Raw genomic sequence first — 21,343 nt, forward strand, 5'->3', positions numbered from 1 at the left:
CCATATAATGAGGAAGAGATTGGAACGAGGGCAGCATGAATGAGGTAGGCTAAGTAGGAAGCTACACCTATAGTTTATTAAAGAGATAAGTATAGCTTAGATGAGAGTGGTGGTAGGCAAGGCAGTGAGGAGTATTTGGATTCATTAGGAGGTAAAATTGATAGGAATTGATATAAAGTTCTGTGAACTATATCATGCATAGGAATAGATAGTACAGAATTGAACTACGGGCAGGAGGACTGCTGTCTTGAAGGCTCCGTTGATAGTGAAGGCAGGAATAAAAATGACTGTATATTTGGGGAGCAGGGAGAATGGAATACAAGGGGCTGATGTGAAACATTTCTAACCTGTAAATATTTGAAGATACAGAATTTCCCCAATTCATCTTTATAATACTCATGCAAATGGTTCCTGGATTCACTGAATCAGACGTGAAGAGGAGAGTTTTGAAAATTGTATTTAATAAGCTCTAGAGAAGAATCTAAAAGAGCCAGACTGTCACTGATCTATAGACAAGACTTAGGCACACAGATCTACATGACTTATCATTGTTCCTTAAACATAAAAAATATTCCATAAATACTACATTGAAATACACATTCTAAAGAAAATACTAAAAAGAAAAAAAACCTATACATTTATACTTAATATTTGGGCCTTTAAAATTTAGTATTTATACAAATTAAGCCATTTTATTTGTATTCTGACAATGCTTATATTTAAAGTAATGAAAAAATTTGCTCAAAATTATAATATGATCTTACTTTAGGAGAAGCTTCCACGCAGAAAACATCTGCATTTATTGCCTTGTGGTGTATTCCCCTGGTGTACTAACCAAAATACTATTCACAGAGGAAGTTGTTCCACACTAATTTGAGCACCTGGAGCATAATGAGAAATACAAGTACAATTCAAAGGACTTTTTTTTTTTAGTGTCTGAGATTGGTTTGAAAGGAATACTTAATGTATACACTTGAGATGCATTTTATCAACAAGCAAACCATGTTCTGGAAGCCTGCAACTGCTAGTAAAGCACAAGAAATTTTCAAAGGTTTTATATTTTCCTTCTCTTGAAATTTTAAGAGGGAAAAAGACAGTCTGAAGACTTTCTTTCTGTCATCACAGTCATCTTCTAACATATAAATCTTATGATATTATGTTGCCTACATTCCTTTAATTCCTCATTGCCTAAACTCTAAACACCCAAACTTAGTTCATAAAGCTTTTCATTATCTAGTCAATCCTTTCCTTAGAGCCTTAGCTTTTACCACTGTTATTCTTTTCTCCCCCATAAGGTCCAGCAGTAGAGTATTACTAAATAATGAAAGACTAAAAAGACCAGATAGGCAAAGAAAAGCACATCTTAGATCTAGTCCCTCAGGAGGTACAACTCCGTTTTCTGAATACTTTCAATCCTATGAGATCATTATGTATCCTTGTAATCAAGTGCCCATGTTTGATTAAATATCTTCAGGGAGTTTACTTTTTTTTCCACTAATAATAAATAATTCAATAAAAGACATTTGTCTGTGAGAGCCCCAATTACAGCAATAGTCTTGGATGCCATCCAATTTAGCAACTCCTAAATTTCCATGTTTTAACAATGTGTTGTGGTTGAGTAAATGTGTTATTGGTAAAAAAAAAATAAATAAATAAAAATGTATGAAAGTAATTTGGGGTTTCAAGGGCCTCCACTTTGTACTTCCAGCTTCTGATTTTGTCTAATTAAGCATGCTCAGTGAAGATGGTTGTCATTTACTATGCTTAAATATGAAAAATGGCTAATAGCAACAACTCTCTTTCCCACAACTGTTGTAGACACAGCATAACTCTTTTCTTGCAAAGGACATTATATACGGTGAGTACAGAAGGACGGCTAGAGAAGTATCCAATGCTGTTAACTCTGCTAGGCATTTCCTGAACATTTGGTAATGCTGTCATGGGTTATCCTGCAGCTCTCAAAATGCCCTCCATTCTAGATCTCTTGTAGGTCACATTAAGAATAAATGTGGGAAATTGTACATTAAGTGTACATGAAATGTACTCAGAAATAGGCTGAACATTTCTGTCACAGAGTTTATAGAGACTAGGTGAACATTCTTGCAGTGGGGGTTATGTTTTAATTTTTGAACACATTTTTATTCTACAAGAAACCCTTTTGAAATAATAAGTCAAAAATGAAACCTCAGGTACTGTATTTTAAATACGCAAAAATGTGGCAATTAAAGTATAATTTGAATAAAATATTCATTGATATTTAAAACCTATCATTAGGGCTAAAGTGATTAGGGTAATAGCACAGAAACCATGAAAATCAGAAGATACAACTGCTGAAGAAGCCTCAATATCTACCTCTAAAGTAAAGAAAATTAGGGCCGGGCGCGGTGGCTCACGCCTGTAATCCTAGCACTCTGGGAGGCCGAGGCGGGCGGATCACTGGAGCTCAGGAGTTCGAGACCAGCCTGAGCAAGAGTGAGACCCCGTCTCTACTAAAAATAGAAAGAAATTATATGGCCAACTAAAAATATATATAGAAAAAATTAGCCGGGCATGGTGGCGCATGCCTGTAGTCCCAGCTACTCGGGAGGCTGAGGCAGTAGGATCGCTTCAGCCCAGGAGTTTGAGGTTGCTGTGAGCTAGGCTGACGCCATGGCACTCACTCTAGCCCGGGCAACAGAGCGAGACTCTGTCTCAAAAAAAAAAAAAAAAGAAAGAAAATTAGAAGATTATGCTTGAAAGCAATGGAAACACATTCAGCTTCAAAGCCTAGGTTTACCTATTACTCTGAGAAGCCTGACTTTTTATTGAGGGGAAAAAAAAAAATTACTGTTTATCCTGTGCTCAAATTTAAGTGAAATGATAGCATTTAATATATTAGCACCATTAGCAGAAGAACAATCCAAACACTGAAATTATACTTGATTTATAATAGTGTCAATAGATGTTTGTAATACAAATTCAAGTTATCTCCAGTTAAGGATTTCATTGCTTTAATACAAATCATGGAAACAAATAAAGATTTTAGAAGTTTATCCCAACAAATGTGAAACACCTGACATAATTATACATGCTATTATAAATTCATTTAAAAGTCAATATTGAGGAAAAATACTTTTGTGATAAAATAATCAGTTTGGAGTAGAACATAATATCGCGGTTAAAATGTTCATAAATTGGGAAATTTATGAGCACAAATGTACTTGGAATTGGTTTGGAGCCACATATTCATAATTATATCAAATAAGCCATAGTGTTTTAAATAGAGCTATAGTCTAAATTATAAATTATTTCAACATACAAAGACAAATTGAACCAAAGCATTTGATAATTATTCTTATGTTAAAATAAAAACATACATCATGAAACAATATGCAGATTCCTCAAAGAACTAAAAGTAGACCTACCATTCAATCCAGCAATCCTGCTACTGGGTATCTACTCATAAAAAATGAAATCACTTTACAAAAAAAGATACCTGCACCCAAGTGTTTACTGTAGCATAATTCATAATAGCAAATATGTAGAATCAACTTGAATGCTCATCAATAGATGAGTGGATAAATTAAATGTTACATACATATACATGAACACACACACACACACACACACACACATATATATATATATATATATATACACACCATGGATTACTACTCAGCTCTAAAAAGGATTGAAATAATGTTTTTTGCAGCAACTTGAATGGAACTGGAGAACATTATCCTAATTATCTCAGGAATGGCAAAACAAACACCACATGTTCTCACTTGTAAGTGGGAGCTAAATGATAGGTTTACACAGTCATAAAGTGGTATAATAGACATTGGAAACTAAGAAGGGGGGAAGGTGGGAGGGGGATTGGGATAAAAATTTACCTATTGGGTACAATGTACACTACTGTGGTGATGGGCACACTAAAAGCCCTGATTTCAGCATTATACAATTCATCCATGTAACAAAAACACTTGTACCTCCTTAATCTATTCAAGTAAAAATTTTTATTTATGTCTTTTAAAATAGACTTTTCATAAATATTGAACATTCAACATTTGCCATAGTTACTTCATTCATTTTAAATTTTCTTAGCCTTTTTTTTTGTAACAATATAATGTGGTGGTTCTAGCTATTTCATTTTACATTGTATTATGAGGCACTAAAAGTCCAGGGTTAGTGACTGATCACCTGGTTCAAGTAGTGACAGCCTAATCCCCACAGTATTGCTAATTTATTAATTTTCGAAGTAGATATTGGTACATTAGCTATTTCAAATAGCACCAAATTATTTTTTGTTTTCTTTTTTCAAATATAATTTTGAGCTAATGGAATTTTAGATAATTGTTGTGCCTGAATCAATTATAGATATGATTATTTTTATTACAAGAATAATCACATCTTTGCCCTGTGGGATCCTTTTCTGATCTGCCACCATATCTTTTTGGTTATGACCCATTAGTCTTTGATATTTTGCTTTCTGGCCTGAAAGTTCTGTTTTAGGCCCATCTTGTATGTTTCTGGCCTTAGACTTAAATTCAGCCAATTTTCTAAGAAGTACTAGATCCTTATATTTAAAAATGGAATTTAGAAACCAAAATATATGTGATAATAGTGCACATCATTACTGGTATGTGTTTCACAGTCATCACTTTAAATGGACAAAATTATAAATTATACATTTAAAAATAAAATAATAACTACTGCTATTCCTAATTCTCATTTAAAATGACAGAATTGTATTCAAATTCTTTATGATTTCACCTGTATATTTTTCTCTTTCACCAAAGTATTTATGCCAAACATTGTCTCACTAACACATTTTCTTACAAAATACATACGATTGTTTGGAATTACATTTACAGTTATTTTTTAATCTGAAATATTAAAGTGCCTATGCATCAGAAAACAAGTGAAAATTCTACAGAGTGTAAAGTTCAGCATAAGGGACTATTTCTAGTGTTCAAAATTGAAGTTCAGTAGGTAAAAATTACAGTACCAACAATCTCACTCAACACAGAAATAAATTCAATTAAAATCAAGAGGTCCCCCCCACCCCAATGAGCAGTGATTATCAACTTCTCGGGTAACAGAGACGGTGGTTAATTCATATAAAATAAATATTCCCTTGGTCCTGCACAGTTTCTGTATGAGCAGTTCTAGAGTGAGTTCCAGGAAATCAAAATTATAAGAAACATCCTGGATAATTTTAAGGTACACAGTATACCAGACTATCCCTTGACTGATGCTTCTCTGAAAGCCTTTTGACACTTCTTCCTAGAAAAATTAATTGCCCAATGTAGCTAGTGATAGGTAATTCTCTTGTTAGCCCCAAATCACAGTTGTTTGGAGGGCTGCTTGTGTGCTTGCACCAAGAATAGAAGCAGTAAAACAAAAGTGAGAAACAGAAAAAGGTTCTTATAATGGACTCCTAAATGAAACAGGGCATTCTAATTCTACAAAACCTTGCGTGCTTCCAGTAGGCTGCATTTTTTCACATTGTTAAATAAATCAGCCTTTGCTACAATACACTAACCAGCTCTTGTCAACTTTACCAAGATTTAAATCAAACCTATGTTCCTTGATTAAAAAGTTTGTACATCTCAAAACAATTACAGTAAAACCTTATCATCTTGTGGCAGTGGGAACCAAAATTCATTTGCATAAAATGCAGGAATGTTTGATTATGAGGATAATGAAATGACAAGAGAGAGAGTCACAGCTAACTGGTCTAGATTTTGAGGATACAATTGCAAATTCAAATCTGTCCAGGAGAACTTCTGTTTGGCCCGACCTGCTAGTGTACATATACTCCGATAAGTATCAGTAGGGGCAATACCAATGGCAGACTGGGATGTCGAAGAAAGTGGTAGAAAGTAAAAGAATTTCCGCATTAGTTGGTTCCCATTTTATACACTTGTTTCCAAAGAGATTGAGCCTTAAGGATAATGAAATGTGGAGGTGCAGTATCACTCTTGTGCTCACTCTTCCTCCCCATGAAAACCTCTTGCCCCACCTAACAGAACAAGCCTCTATTTGACAACAGATTTTGGGCAGAGGCTGGAAGCCAATCACAATCATACTATTTCTGTACTGACATCAAAGATGTTATATTATTATGATGTCTGGCTTATTAAAAGTGAGAGGACTCAGAAACTGGAGAGATCTTGGTTTAAATATCAGTCATTTTTTTTTGAGAATATTTGCTCAAAATAAAACAACTATTTTGCTCAGCTATAAAAAACTTTGAAATTCATTCATTCCAACCTCCTATTGACAGATTAAATGTGTATATTGTGTCAATTCCTAGAGTGATTAAGTGACTTACTCCGAGCTAATTAACAACAGGTAGACCTGGAACCCAAATATTTGTACTTGTAATTCAGTGCAAATATTAGGGAAGTGCAGTTTAATATAGCTGCTTTGTAATGCTCAGTTTGTAAGTGTAGATTGCTGTCTCTCTAACATTGAGTATGTTCTTTCTTATTTGTGTAGGTAGGCTTTTCAACTCCTAGTTTTTGCATTCCTTTTTTTGGCTTGTTAAACAAACAGCAAAAGTAATAGAAATTATAGTAAATCACATAGCAGAATTCCAGATCTAACAAATGTTGTTTGTCTCCCTTCCTCTACAAAGACCTTGTCTTCTCTGGGTACCAGGGGTGGAAATGAGAAAAATGATGAAAAAGTAACTGCTTCTTGCCTCTGAGTTTTTTTTAAAAAAACAAACAAACAAAAATAAACAACAAAAAAAGAACTAACTGCTATCAAATGGGGCATTCTTATCTCATCACAAACTCTTTGATACATTGTCTTAATTTCATTCTTCTTTAAATGACACTACAAAGTGATTAAAATACTGTTTTGTATAATTAAAGTTTTAACTAACTGTCTTAGATAAAATTTCCAAGTGTATCAAAACACCAGAGATAATGCTACTTTGCTGACTGTCAATCTAGTGGGGGTGCTCAGGACTAGAACAATCAGAAGAGTTGGTACCAAGTAGCCAGAGCCATGGGGTACTGTGCATCATGCCAGCAACACAGTAAGGCCTTGAGTCATAAAGGAGAGTAGCTGGTTATTAAATAAGGAGAGTAAGGGGGAGGGCTGCAGGAGAGAGGGTGTGTTTAAATGCTTATTTTTAAGGCAGTTTTGAAGATACAATAACACAGAGATAGTTTCCTGAACTGAGAAGACTCACTGGAAATGAGTCACAAGGTGGATTCAAGTCTCCTATACTTTCATAGTGCTGATATATTTTTTAAATGTTATTTTGTCTATTTTTCATTCATCTCATCTTAATTAAAACAAATGTTTAAATAATCTCTAGGATAATGAAAGTATAAGCCCTCATCCACCTCTTTAGTCAAGCAGGAAATTCTATTTTTGCTGAACTTTTACTTTCTGTTTGCAGACTGCCTTATTTAGTATTTAAAATCATGCAAAAATATGCTGACATACCATCAACAAGACCACCATCCTGAAATGTCAAACTGACCTCAGTTATTGAAATCTGAAAGCTGGTTTTTATATTGCCCTTTTTGAGCAATTTGTGATTGCCACTCAAAAAAGCACTCATGCATATTGTACCACCCAAAAAGTAGAGGCCTCAAACCAGTCTATCCAGTACTGTGCAAAGCACTGTACAGTAAAAGGAAGCACTGACTGCAACCACAGTTCCTACAGACTGTCAGCAAATACCTTACAGATAATTTCTGAAAAGCGAGTAGCCCTAAGTTACTCCATTGAAAAAAAATTGTACAGAATTGTTTGGTAGTTTTGGGCATCTCTGTAGCCCAAATAGATGTCTGTCAAACTGCCCGTATGCATTTTATTCCTGATCTGTGAGCAAAGAGGTAGGACACAATGCATTCTCTTGAGCATATTTATCATGAGTTGAAAGGAAAGTCTCAGGCTATTTCATGATTATTACCATAAGTAATTGAAGTTTGAAAATGTGAACCTCTCCTTCAATCTTGGCCAGCAGCTTTTTAAGCAAAGTAGTTCTCTGTTTTTACCAGTACCCAAACATCAGTATGGGGAAGATGGATTAGTTCTGTAAAGCAGCAAAATAAAATGGATAATTTAATAATAATCCCTCATAGTGTACATGGTTCATGGTTTTCAAAATGCTTTCACACATTTTATTCATTTGAATCCTTTAATAACCCCATACAGTAGAACATATGAGCATAATTGTTTGCAGCATGTGAGCAATGTGAATATAACCTGTTTTTACATCAAAATGTCAATATCTCTGGATGTGTCTGGGGCACTGGTGAGGCAGGCTCATTAGGAGTGTATTTATCTGAAGGGTCAAAGAAAGATGTCTTTAGAGGGAAAAAGACAAAAGGTGCCAATTTTATTTCAAGGACAATGGCTCAGGATTAATGAGTAGCATATTTATTATAAAAGCATAGAATTGCATTTGCATCTGAGCTTTTATTACATGTCAGAAGCTATAAAAATATGTCCAAGTCATAGGAAAAGAGTGTTACAATTCAACTTCACTTTTATTATAAGCCTCCATGAGATGTGATCACAGAATATCAGCAGCATTGGCTCAGTTGCATTGGCAAAGTCAGTTATCTGAACTGAAATTATTAATGAGAAAATTAATCCTTCCCACTTATTACATTATCTAAATATATTTGTAGAATTGTTCTAAACCACACAGTATATTTGAGAAACTTAACAGAAACTCCCTTTTAATTGTTTCTTCTTATTTTATTCTACCACCCCTTAATCCCAGTATCCTCTTAGGTGCATTCCTATAATTTAGAAGGCATCACGGCATCATTGTTAGCAAGGGGAGCACATTTAGCAATAGCATCTACCTCGCTGAACATCCATTTTATTAACAGGCCTAACCAAAAGCTAGTCATCATTAGTGTGCTAATTTTATTTCAGAAACCCCTAACCTCCTGTTGACAGAGATTACTGTATTAGCATCTACAAATTGTTACAAGTTGCCATGGGGGATTAGGCTTATTATGAATTAGCTCTTAAAGAAATCTAAAGAAATCACTAGAAAACATCTTTCAATACAAATAGACACAAAAACTCTTCGTAGAAGAAATAGGGTAAATGATTATGCACACATCACCATAGGAAAGGAAAATAATTCTTTAGTGATAATACTTTGTTTGAATAGCTTTTACTTTTAAATTATTCACTCTCTCTTTCTAAATCATATATGTTTGCTTTTCTTTGCTCACTAACTGAAATAATTTATTTAACATAATGTGAATATAGTCATACAGCTAAGTGGCAGAGCCTGGACTCCTCATAGGTAGCATGGTTTGAAACACGGTGCCCTTAACCACTAGGCTAAGCTGAAACATAATTTGCACATTCATTGATACATTTCTTGGTTGATCTGTATCTTCTTAATTTAGTTAATTTTTTTGTTGCTCTTTTCATGCCTTTATTAAAGCATATGTGCACATTTTTGAAAATTTAATACTTTAAAATCAAATACCAAAAATCTTATGATGAGAAGTAAAATCCTTTGCCACACTTCACCTGATCCCTAGTTCCACTCCTTAGAACACTGAATTTAGTTTTTTAAATGTATATTCTGCAATTTTTTTGATTGTTGATCTATGAATTTTAGACACTATCCATGGATAAACTATGATAATGTAGATTTAATTCTGTTACGTATTTCCCTACACGACTTCCCTCTCCCTTCCACCCAAAATATTACTATTTTTAATTACTTCCTTTGCTAAGCAATATACCTGAAGCATTCATTTTGTTCTAATAATTATAAAATAAATTTCTTCATTATTCATTTTGTAAATTCATGAGAATAATGATCATAACTCTCATGCAATACTATGCCCCAAATCTCACATAGATGGTTATCTTTTCTAATTTTGTGTATAATTTAACTATCAAAACTGAAAATCAACAAATTATTATATTATTGTGATAAGAATTTTCATTATAATGTGAAATGACACATCATAGTATGTACTCTTCTTTTTTAATTTTGTTGATCCTTAACTTTGTAAATATGTTTCTCTTTTTTTCTTTTTCTTTTTTTTTTTGGAGACAGAGTCTCACTGTGTTGCCCGGGGCAAGTGCTGGGGCATCAGCCTAGCTCACAGCAACCTCAAACTCCTGGGCTCAAGCGATCCTCCTGCCTCAGCCTTCCAAGTAGCTGGGACTACAGGCATGCACCACCATGCCCGGCTAATTTTTTGTTTCTATTTTTAGTTGTCTGGCTAATTTTTTTTATTATTATTTTTAGTAGAGATGGGGTCTTGTTCTTGCTCAGGCTAGTCTCGAACTTCTGAGCTCAAGCAGTCTTCCCGCCTCGGCCTCCCAGAGGGCTAGGATTACAGGCGTGAGCCACCGTGCCCAGCTTTTGTTTTTCTTTTTCTTGTGCTATTTTCCTTTGGCATACTCTCAATTTTTACAAGTATGTGTCATATTAAATTCTCTGCACAAATCTTTCTTATTCTTAGAGCACTTCCTATATCATGAACACTACTGCCTCTCACATTCATTTCTGGTCTAGATTTGTTACTCTCCCAGCCCTTTCACAAATTCATCCTGGGATTTTTCTCCAACTCTCTTGGATTGGATTCACTGTTATCTTATGTCTTCTTTCTAAATGTAATCCTTTCTTGTTTCTTGATTCCATCATCAAATAATTTGCTTAGGAAGAGTTTGTGAATAAAATATTTCTTCTGTTAATACCTGAAAAAAATCTATTTTGCTTTCACACTTGATTGATAGTTTGGCCATTTATAAAAATGTAGTTTCAAAATAATATTTTTTTCTGAAATGTAAAAACAGAGCAGGATTTCTGTGAGGAACTTGGAAAATTCTGTCTCCAAACAGCAATAATAAAACTCAAAATAAATATGACAAAAATCATCACTTAAGTTTCTGGAAACTGAGCCAATGCATAGTGTTTATTTAAAAGAATATTACTGAACCTTGGTAAGAACAATAGCAGTCTGTGTGGAAAGAAAACACAACTTGTACTAGTGAAGAGTTGAATTGATCTCTCTTGCTGGAATGATTGGATATCAGCAGGTGTTTTTTCTTGATTAAGGGAAGCCATGATGTTGGGCCCACATATAGCCTTCATGCCTACTGCCACCATGACTATTCCTGGGTTCTGTACTATAATGAGTTATGCCAGAAAGTAGTTTAGATATATTGGCCAAATAATCCTGATTGTTTAATATCCCTTCACGGTGAATGCTTCTGGATGGCATTACTATGCAAGGATCTTCATGTTTTCCACCTCATTTTATAGGTCTATCCATGCCATGTGCCATTTTCCCACTCTTCCTTCTCCTAACTTTTCAATATTTTCCATTAGGAAAATGAAATGCTCTACAATAAATTACCTCTGACCATCTGAAAGAATATAAGCAAAAAGAAAAAAGTACATACATAGCTGGGCTTGAAATTTTATGAAATTGCTAATGAGTTCTTGTAGCAATTATTTATATATGAATTTTATTATTTGAGAACTAAAATTTAATATCTTACACTTATGTAGCCTAAAAGCATTTCCCTATATATTTTTTTAAGTTGGAAATGTACAACCTTTCTACACAGTGGCAGTGTGAGTGGTATTAATCCTTTTCTGCATTGCAAAAAAAAAAAAAAAAGTAAATTAGTGGTTACTAAATTGTGATCTCAGTTAAAAAGTGCCCACATAAAGTTTAATTTCTACACAATAATTTTATCTTTCATATACAGCTGGCATTATGGTCATAAATTTTATATTACTCTCCTCTCTGCTTTCCAACTTAACATCTAAAGCCTCAATTTCAATACTAAGTTATTTATTGATATAGCCTTCTTTATTACTAGCAACCTTGGATTTATCCTCTGATAATATTTTTTCACATATATGTACCGACCCTCCCGCTTTTCCAAGACAAGAATTGCAAATGTTGATTTTTGTCTGCATAAGTTGTTATATTTATTATCTGAGTTTTCAAACTTTGCCTCCTATAGCAATTCATTGTCTTAGGGTTCCAGCAGTGGCTTCAATATTTATATTAAATGTTTATTATTGTAACATCTTAACTGTTATTAAAATGAGAGATTACTATTTTGATTTTCAGAGAGCATTGGTAGGAAAAGAGTAATGCATATTTTACAAAATTTATTGTGCAAAATAGAAGGAAGTCTATTTTCAACAGTCAATGTTAATTGTAGCTTTTTTAGATGAGCAATAAATAAGAGCTGGTCTGATAACAATGGGGGCATAACATCTGGTAATAAGTAAGCATCTTAAAAAAGGGAACATTTCAGTAAGGTAATTACCTCCAAATAGTAAACGTTTTCTCTGAATCTTAGCGAAATTTCCTTGCAAGTACCTGTCAAATACTCATCAAATTTGCCTGCATTTCTTTAATGTAACATTTTCTGGATATGCTTCCCCCTTTATTTCTATAATAAAAACATCCTATCAAGTGAATTTTAGACTGTAGAAGACAATGATTGTCTTGTCATTTTAAAATGTTGTCAAAAGTTACTGGAAGGCTATGGGAAGAAAGCACTTAATCTGACTATAGGAGGGTTAAAGAATCAGGTAAGAGATAGGAAAAAAGCAAAGGACTCAAATAGTTGGAGAATCAGACTTCTAATTTACATGTGATATTTTGAAAAAATAAAATTTTGATCTCAGAAAAGTTATGAATAATAATGCTTTACTGTGAGAATATATAAAGAATATTACCATCTTACAAATGTCAATATTTCAACAAACTTGTATCAAATACAGAAGCCATGTAAGTCATATGGAGCTATATTGGAAGTAATATGGGCAGTTGATCAAGTTATGAATGATTATGAAGATCATAGAATTAGTAGAGATGATGTTAATGAATGAAATATAATGCAATAAATGTATTAGAGAATATTCAGAGCCCGTGGTTGTTTCAGAGGAAGGAGAAATTGCTTTAAACAAAAACATTTTTAGGAAAAAATAAATCACTTCAGATGGACATTTGTGGACATATAGAATTTCTTCATAACATGTAAAATGGTAGATAATAAAAGGGAGGTGAAATGTGAACAAAAGCTAGTAACTATGGGATAGACTAAAACAACAACAACAAAAATGACAGCCTGGAAGTAATCTAGATTCCATATAATGTACTGTCCAAAGATGAATCATGTCAAGTAAGTTTAGAAAAGAAACCATGTTTCGTAGTACAGAGGGTATAGAATGCTAGGATTAGAAGTTGGCATGTAATTTGATTGGTGCAGAGAGCATAAAAATTCAGAATTACTAGCATGTGAAGTGCTCTCATCTAGTGTAAGTACTGCAACCCTCATTAATTGTTTTTAAAAGCAATTCTATTCTAGTGAAATCTAGCACAAAATGGTACTGTGGTATTATAAAATCTGAATAAGATTATGAAAAATGGTTATTGCAGTTTTATTCAAAAATAGAGTAAAAAGAGGAATAGAATTGTGAATTTTAAATACCAGTTGCATATCAATATCTGTAATTAATTTGGAAATTTCTTATAACATGCAATAAAGTTAAAATCTTTTTTTTTTTTTTACACATATTAAAAGACACCTTTATTGGCAAGAAAAGATATTTATGATCATTCATTAAGGAATAAAATCAGGTTACAAAATAGTATTATGAATCAATTTTGTGAATATATGTGTGTCTGTGTGTGCAAACAAAAAAATAATTGGAAGGTTTTAGATTAGGATGTTTACACTGGCTATCTTTGGATGGTGGAATTATGGATAAGTTTTTTTTTTTTTTTGATGGTTATAGCTTTTTAAAATGTATATATATATATTTTTTTATTTCATCTTGTTATGGGGGATACAGAATTTCAGGTTACATACGTTGCTCCTGTTCCACCTTTCCCCCCAAGCCAGAGCTCCAGGCGTGTCTGTTCCGCAGGTCGTGCGCATTGCACCCATCATGTAGGTATATATCCCTCCCTTCCCCACCCCCGCTTCCCGAGTCAGCACCTTCAAGTGTTACCACTCCCCAAACGGTGCACAATGCACTCATTGTGTAGGCATACCCCCATCCCAGGAAAGTAGGGAAGAGAAGTTTAGAGGAATAGAAGCAAAACTTGGTTTAGAACATTTATATTTGAATTTCTTGCAATATCCCTGGGTAAAACCTTCTATTAGGCCCTTCATAATGTACTTCTGAACTTGAGGGGAAAAAGCAGAAGAAGAATTATTAGTATTTGGAGTAAAATTATAAGAAAATAATACTTTAGGCTGTGTAGAGGTGCCATATGTTCTACATGGGTTGTATTGACAGATTCTGGGAAAATTGTGAAACTAGAAACTTCTAGGATATATTTCAGGGATAGAATTAACCATCCATGAAGTGGAAGATTGTTTATAAAAGTGTTGCTAATAATAGATTAGTGTTAATAATAGATTGGTGTCAGCAATCTCTAATGTAAAGAAATTATGTAATTTTATAAAATATGTAAGACACAAATGGTAAAGTGCCATTTGTATGGAGTTTTGGGGAATATTGAAGAATAGATCTTTAACATTGTTTAACTAGCATTCATTAAGGGAGAGATTCTCTTGAACAGACATGATTATTCACTTCTCTTTAAAGGCATTATTTTTAGATGATCAAGTATCGTTGGGTTAAAATCTCATTTTCTAACACATTAGCTCCAATGAATTCTTTCTGTTGGGCAAGCAAACTCTAGATGCTGAAATCAGACTCCAAGTTTCACTGAATCTTATTAAATGCTTAACAGGTGGTTGCCATGGTTAAGATGGTGGTTAAATCATAGACTAATGTTCCAAATTTGCACAACTTCCATTGTAAAGTGTATATTTTTGTTTTATATATATATAACCATTCTACTATGAGTTAATGAACATGAATCTATTTCCAGAGTGGAAACTCTGCTGAACATATTTTATAAACCTGAACTCCTCACATTGTTGAATGAGAAGCATGTGGGCACTCTGAGATTCTATCCAAAACACCCAGAATTTTGGTCCCTCTTACTATTCTCAGTCATTTGTAGCATAATATCTCATGGCTTGGTTGTAAACAAAGAGATCTCTGGGGTCAGGAAAATAATGAAAGCGGTTAGGAAGTACATGCTTCATAGCTTAGCAGCTGCAACTCACCCTTGTCAGTAATATATCATGACCTAGAAATCATTTAAATGATGATATGTCTATGACTTTTTCATAAGGAGACATTATCTGTATGTGACAATAAACCTTGCAATCAATGTAGTCAATTCAAAGGAAAAATAAATTTAAGTCGAGGAAAAGCCAAATGTATTCATTTTTGTGGGAACAACAAAAAATTTAAACAAAAATCAAAATCAATTGACATAGTGACTTAAAGAAGATAGAAATTAACAATTGAATATCTTTTTGAGTATTTAAGAAATATAGGGATATTACATTAATAAAAAAGATTTTCTCCAAATTATACCTTCACAGTAAAGGAAAGATGTTGTAAAGAAATTTTACCTTTTTAAAAGGTTTCATCTATATTCATATACTATTGGCTTTCAATTCTAAACTAAAATGTGTGAATACCAAAATTTATTTTTTTCTTTTCATGTTTGTAAAGTAATTTTAACTGATTGAAGTATTAGTATAGAGAAATTTATTTCTGGAGATGCTTAGTGATTTCAATATAGGTAAAATAAATAGATTCTCAAATGTTATTAAAACTAGACAATATCCTGCTTTTCTATGAGTTAGGCAATTTGTAATGCAAATAAATAATACTTAACTTAAAATTGATTAAAATAGTATGAGGTGTTGGGTACATATCATTGGGCAATACCTCGTCTAGAAGTTAGATTTGTCTTCCCTCTACAAATATCCACAAGGTGAAATGCATATGTTATTAGGATAATGGGATGGAAAATTTAGCCTGAGTAAGTTTTTAATACATCAGAATAAAACTTTTTACTAGTATCCCGAATTTTTAAACCATGGCTTTTTTCCTATCCTTTGTTCCTCAAAATATAGCATATTTTTAATTTATTTCTAAGTATCTAAAGTATATTCACTTCTCTGTTATTCAGATATACAATTTCACAAGTTTAAATCAGTTATATATTTGGATTTATCAAGGCATATAAATAAAACTGATAATTTAAAAAAATCAAACATTTACTGCAGCATAAATTTTTTTCTAGATTCTCTTTTGTAAAACATTCTAACATGTTAGACTGTAATATTTGCTTGTTGTACAAACACAAATTTTGCAGATAATACCTGTAATAAAGTAATTTGCTGGTGCAATTAAACAAAATAGTTGAAACCTGATTATAACATCTGCAAAAATGAGATGATAGAAAAATAAAAATCTTTTGAAAGCAATTTTAAAACTATTGTCAGCCCCACAAATTGCAATCAAACAACCGTGTCTTTAAGAATCTACTATACATTCTAAAAAATGAGGAAATAAATATTTAATATATTATAATACAAGTTACCTGAAAAATAATATTGTAACATGTACATTTACTGGGAAACATTTTTTTTTTTTTTTACTGTAGATGAGAAAATGTTACATGATGAACACAAGTATTATTAAAGAAACTTTCTAATATTTCTCAGTTAATCTTAATTTTCTTTAATGAGAATAAGATAATAAGATTCAGAACTTGGTCTGAATACATTGACTTAATTAATGTTCGCCAAAACAATATGTGGGATCAAGTCATTTGCCCAGAGCCACATAATTATAATCTGCAATATCAGGATTCTGGACTGGATCTTTTTGATTCCAGATGGGCATGTTAAACTCTTCTCATACTGCCTTTGTAAGTCATTTGCAACAAATGAATTGTTGTAATTAAATGAATAAATGAAAACATACAGTTAATCTCCATTGGATGCCTTTATTCCAAATTTAAAAGGGGTATTTTCTTTTAACTTGAATCAAAGATATTGGAACAAAATTAAAACTATCTCTAAAATAATTAAAATTTTCTTCTATGATTGCTTACATGCAAAAATAATTTTGACACTTGAAACAAAATTAGAGTTGTGGTTGAAACTAGGAGATTCATTGTTAATTATACAGAGAATCCCCTCAGAATGCTTAGGTTAAATTGATAGACACATAGAGCAAACCGAAAAATCTAGAGAGATATGACACAGCTCTAAAATTCACCCATAATTTCACCATACAGAAGAATAATTTTTAACATGCAAGTGTATTTCCTTCTTAAAAATGTATTATTGAGCACATATGTGTATGTTTTCATGTCTGTGTTGGATTAGTATTGACAAAATAAATAAGTATTTTGAGGAATTTAACATTACATCATGACAATTTCCCTATTCCATGAAGCATTCATTGAAAATACCTAATTAACTTAAGGTAATCTTGCTACTTTATTGACAGCATCTTTGAGGGTAACAGTTTTATATAAGAAAATCTTAGTTATATTAAAATAATAAAGTTATTTACTATTTATTTGGTTATATATACAGTAGACTAGGTAAGTTATTTTGTGGTAGTTGAATTTTTTCCTGCAATATTCAAAAGAGTAAGTATTTTTATTGGTCTTTAAAAATCACCAGCACAAAAATAGTGAAGCATGCAGAATCTCAAAAGTTCCTCCCTAATAATATTAGAAACATTCATAATAATATTATCTGCTCTGCAAATTTAACCAGAGGCTGTAGATTCATTACTGCTGCATATTTTAGAGAATTCAAGTACTTCTATGCTATCCTGAGACATGAAGATGGAAGGTGACAGAGTAATTGCAGAGCTGATACTAATACCTGTCAGATACTCTATTGTTAAAGCTTAACACCTCAAAATTCCGTAAGCAATGGAAACTTCACTGTATATTCTAGAAAGAAAAAAAATGAAGCAAGGAACTACTCTAGTCTTTCCTCCTCACTCATTGATACTTCTAATTAGATATTTTGGAAGATAATATGAGAATGAATGGGTCAGCCTTCTTTTTCCTTGTTTATAAATACTGTATCTTCAGACTCCATGTTTCTCTGTTACCTATGTTAGCTAATCTGTCCCTGTTCTACAGATCTGTGGGTGTTTACCTTGATAGTAACTTGATAAGTCTAACTCTGGAGGAAGTCTTAAGAAGTCTGCTTAGTCATAGATCTAACCTTTATTCTATAATTATATTTACTAGTAATAAAGCTTAACATATCATATTATAACTCAGTAATAGAAAAAAATATTTTATTTCCTCAAATTTCAAACTATATAAACAGCAGAATGAAAGTACATATGTCATTAAAAACAATTACTATCAAAAGCTTTGCTGGGCTAATTCTACTTTCTCATTCAATAAAGGGTTAACTTAAACAACAAAAAAATAATAATAATCATGTCTTATAGTGCAATGCTTCACAGTTGAGGCCACAGATAGTGATAATGGCCAACTCTGATTGATTGCATGTGTACTCCCATGTGTATTTGTAGGTTGTGTGCAGTCTCATAAGAGGCAGTAATAAGCTATATCCAATAAGATAAATCTCAAAAATAAATAAGTAAACTACTTGCTTCATATAGAAGTTCTGGGATCCAGTGTGGTAGATGCTATAGGGAAATTCCCTAACATTTTAGTCTGGAACTCTTCCTGGAAAAAGATAAATGATGGCAGCCATAGAGTTGGGGATGAGATTTGATAGGAGCAGGGAGTTGTCACATAAGAAGCGAAAGGTTATCTTTTCCAACTACCTTTAACTTTCTCCTGTTCAAACCCAAGACTAGTACCTGCCAAAAGAATAAGAAGTCAGAAATTAAAGTATAATGACTGCAATGAAAGAATCAGACATGGCTACAAACACATTATCCAAGACCAGTGTGAGTCAGGAATATTTCAGCTACTGCAAAGGTTAATGTGTTTATAGTGAAGTGCAGCAAAATCTGTATTCAAAAACCTACCTAACGGGTACAAATGAACACAATTTGGGTGATGGGCACACTTACAGCCCTGACTCAAGCATTACAAAAACTATCCATGTAACAAAAACATTTGTACCCCTTTAATAATATTTTGAAATTAAAAAAAAAAAGTGATCTGGAATGGGGGAAGGTATCATCAAACAATGCAGTATACTGAGGCCTAGTCTAAAGTTGTTATTTGGAATATTTAACAACAATGTTGTGAGAGAAATGAGTAATCAACATTGTATATTACTTAGATGAAGGAAACCTATACCATGATATTATATGTTACTTTTCCAGGTGTATAGATAAAAATTCTCAAAGCCCTTAGCCTCTTTCAAACATCCAGAGATACAACACATACACAAACACACATACAATTGAATTCATTGTAGATTCTCAAGAAAGTATACAAAAACTCTTAGAAGAAAGTGGGGTTAAGTTAAACAAGTGCAAATTTTAAAATTATTGACGTCTTCGAGGCAAAAGCTAATAAAATTACTCAGATATTGTGGATTAATGTCAATGAGAAAATGGGAGAGTGTGCCCCTTATAAAAAAAATGGTATACGTTAACAGGAGACTCCTGACACAAAACTAAAATAAAAGGAAATGTAAAATTGTATATTTCTGTACTTACAGTGACCATAAACAAAAGATAAGTCTCCAGAATATAGGAAGTACCACCTAGCAATAGAACAATGAAAAGCAACCCAATTTAAATGTGGATGAGAGGAATAATACTTACAAAAGGGGAAACACACACAATTTTATATGTGTGTCTAAGAAGGAAAAACATATTCAATATTATTATTAGTTAAGGAGATGCAATTTTTTCACATCAAGATACCATTTTATATCCATCATACTGAGTGTTATAAACTGCCAGGTACAATGTAGATTGTTATTACCACTTGGGAAAATAGGTTGGCATTATCTTGTTAAGCATATCCTACAAGCTAGAAAATATAGTTTATAGACACATATACAGTTAGTGAAATGGAATTCTTTAAAATAGAAAACATAATAATATTTTACAACAAAATTAATGAATTTTTAAATATTTATATTATGAGTTGATATAGTACAAATGAATGAACTATTACTTCGGATAAGAATAATAAAAATTAACAAATGTAATGAATAAAATGCATCCTACATAGTATCACTTATAAACAAAACCTTAACTGAAATACAACATATTAATTATATACACACAGTCCCACATACACACAATTATATTAACATGCATGTATAATACAACTATAGCAAAAATCATGATAATATGTCTTCTGAGTTTTGATCTTACAGGTAAAAACTTGGAAGACATCATAAACGTCCACACAAGAAAAATGTGAACAAACTGAATATCATATTCAAGCTGTAGATAATGAAAGACAAAGAAATAATCTTTAAACAAACCATGGGGTTAGGGGTACCATCTTACCTATAGAGGATAAAAAATAAGAATTGGATGAGACTTCTCTTTAGAAACCACACAAGCTAGAAGGTAGTGGCGTGAAATATATAAAGTATTAGAAGGGGGAAAACCCCTCAACAACCTATAATTCTATATAAAGTAAAATTATCCTACAAAAGTGAAGTAGAAATAAGCCTTCCTCAGACAAACACAAGTTGATGAAATTTGTTGACAACAGATCTTTTATGAAGGAAATGTTAAAATAACTTCTTCAGAAAGAAAGAAAATGATATGGATCAAAAACTCAGGTCTACATAAAGGAAGAAGTGTTTTAATAGGAATAAATGAGGTAAAATGAAATATTTTATCAATCTTGATTTACCTAACAGATAACAGTATGTTCAAATTAATGATTGCAACAATGCACTGGGTACATATAACTTATAAATAAGTGATTTTGTTCAAATGAATGAAATGCTATACAGATTGAGAGGAAAGAATTGGGAATACATTCTTAGAAGGTACTTGCACTACTCATCAAACAGTATAGTTGCATTTGAAAATGAAATAAATTAATAATAAATATATATTGCAAGTTTGAGGGCAACCACTAAATAAATAAATTAATAGAAGTATAATTAATATGCCAATAGAAAAAGAAAATAGAATCACAATAATGCTCAATTATTAATGAAACCAGAGAAGGCAGCATGCTGGGAGTCCAAGGCAAGAGGATTGCATGAGACAGGAGCTTGAGATCAGCCTGAGCAAGAGTGAGATCCCGTCTCTATCAAAAATACAAACAATTAATCAGGTATGGTGACATGGGCCTGTACTTCCATCTACTTGGGAGGCTAAGGCAGGAGGATCAGTTGAGCCCAGGAATTTGAGGTTGCAGTGAATTATGATGACACCACTGTACTCTAGCCAGGGTGACTAAGACTGTCAGCAAGACTCTGTTTCAAAAAATAAAATAAATAAGATAAAATAAAAACAGAGAAGAGAGAAAAAGAGTGAAATAACAAAATGATAAAG

The sequence above is a fragment of the Eulemur rufifrons genome, chromosome 28, assembly GCF_041146395.1.
Source record: "Eulemur rufifrons isolate Redbay chromosome 28, OSU_ERuf_1, whole genome shotgun sequence".
NCBI lineage: Eukaryota > Metazoa > Chordata > Mammalia > Primates > Lemuridae > Eulemur > Eulemur rufifrons.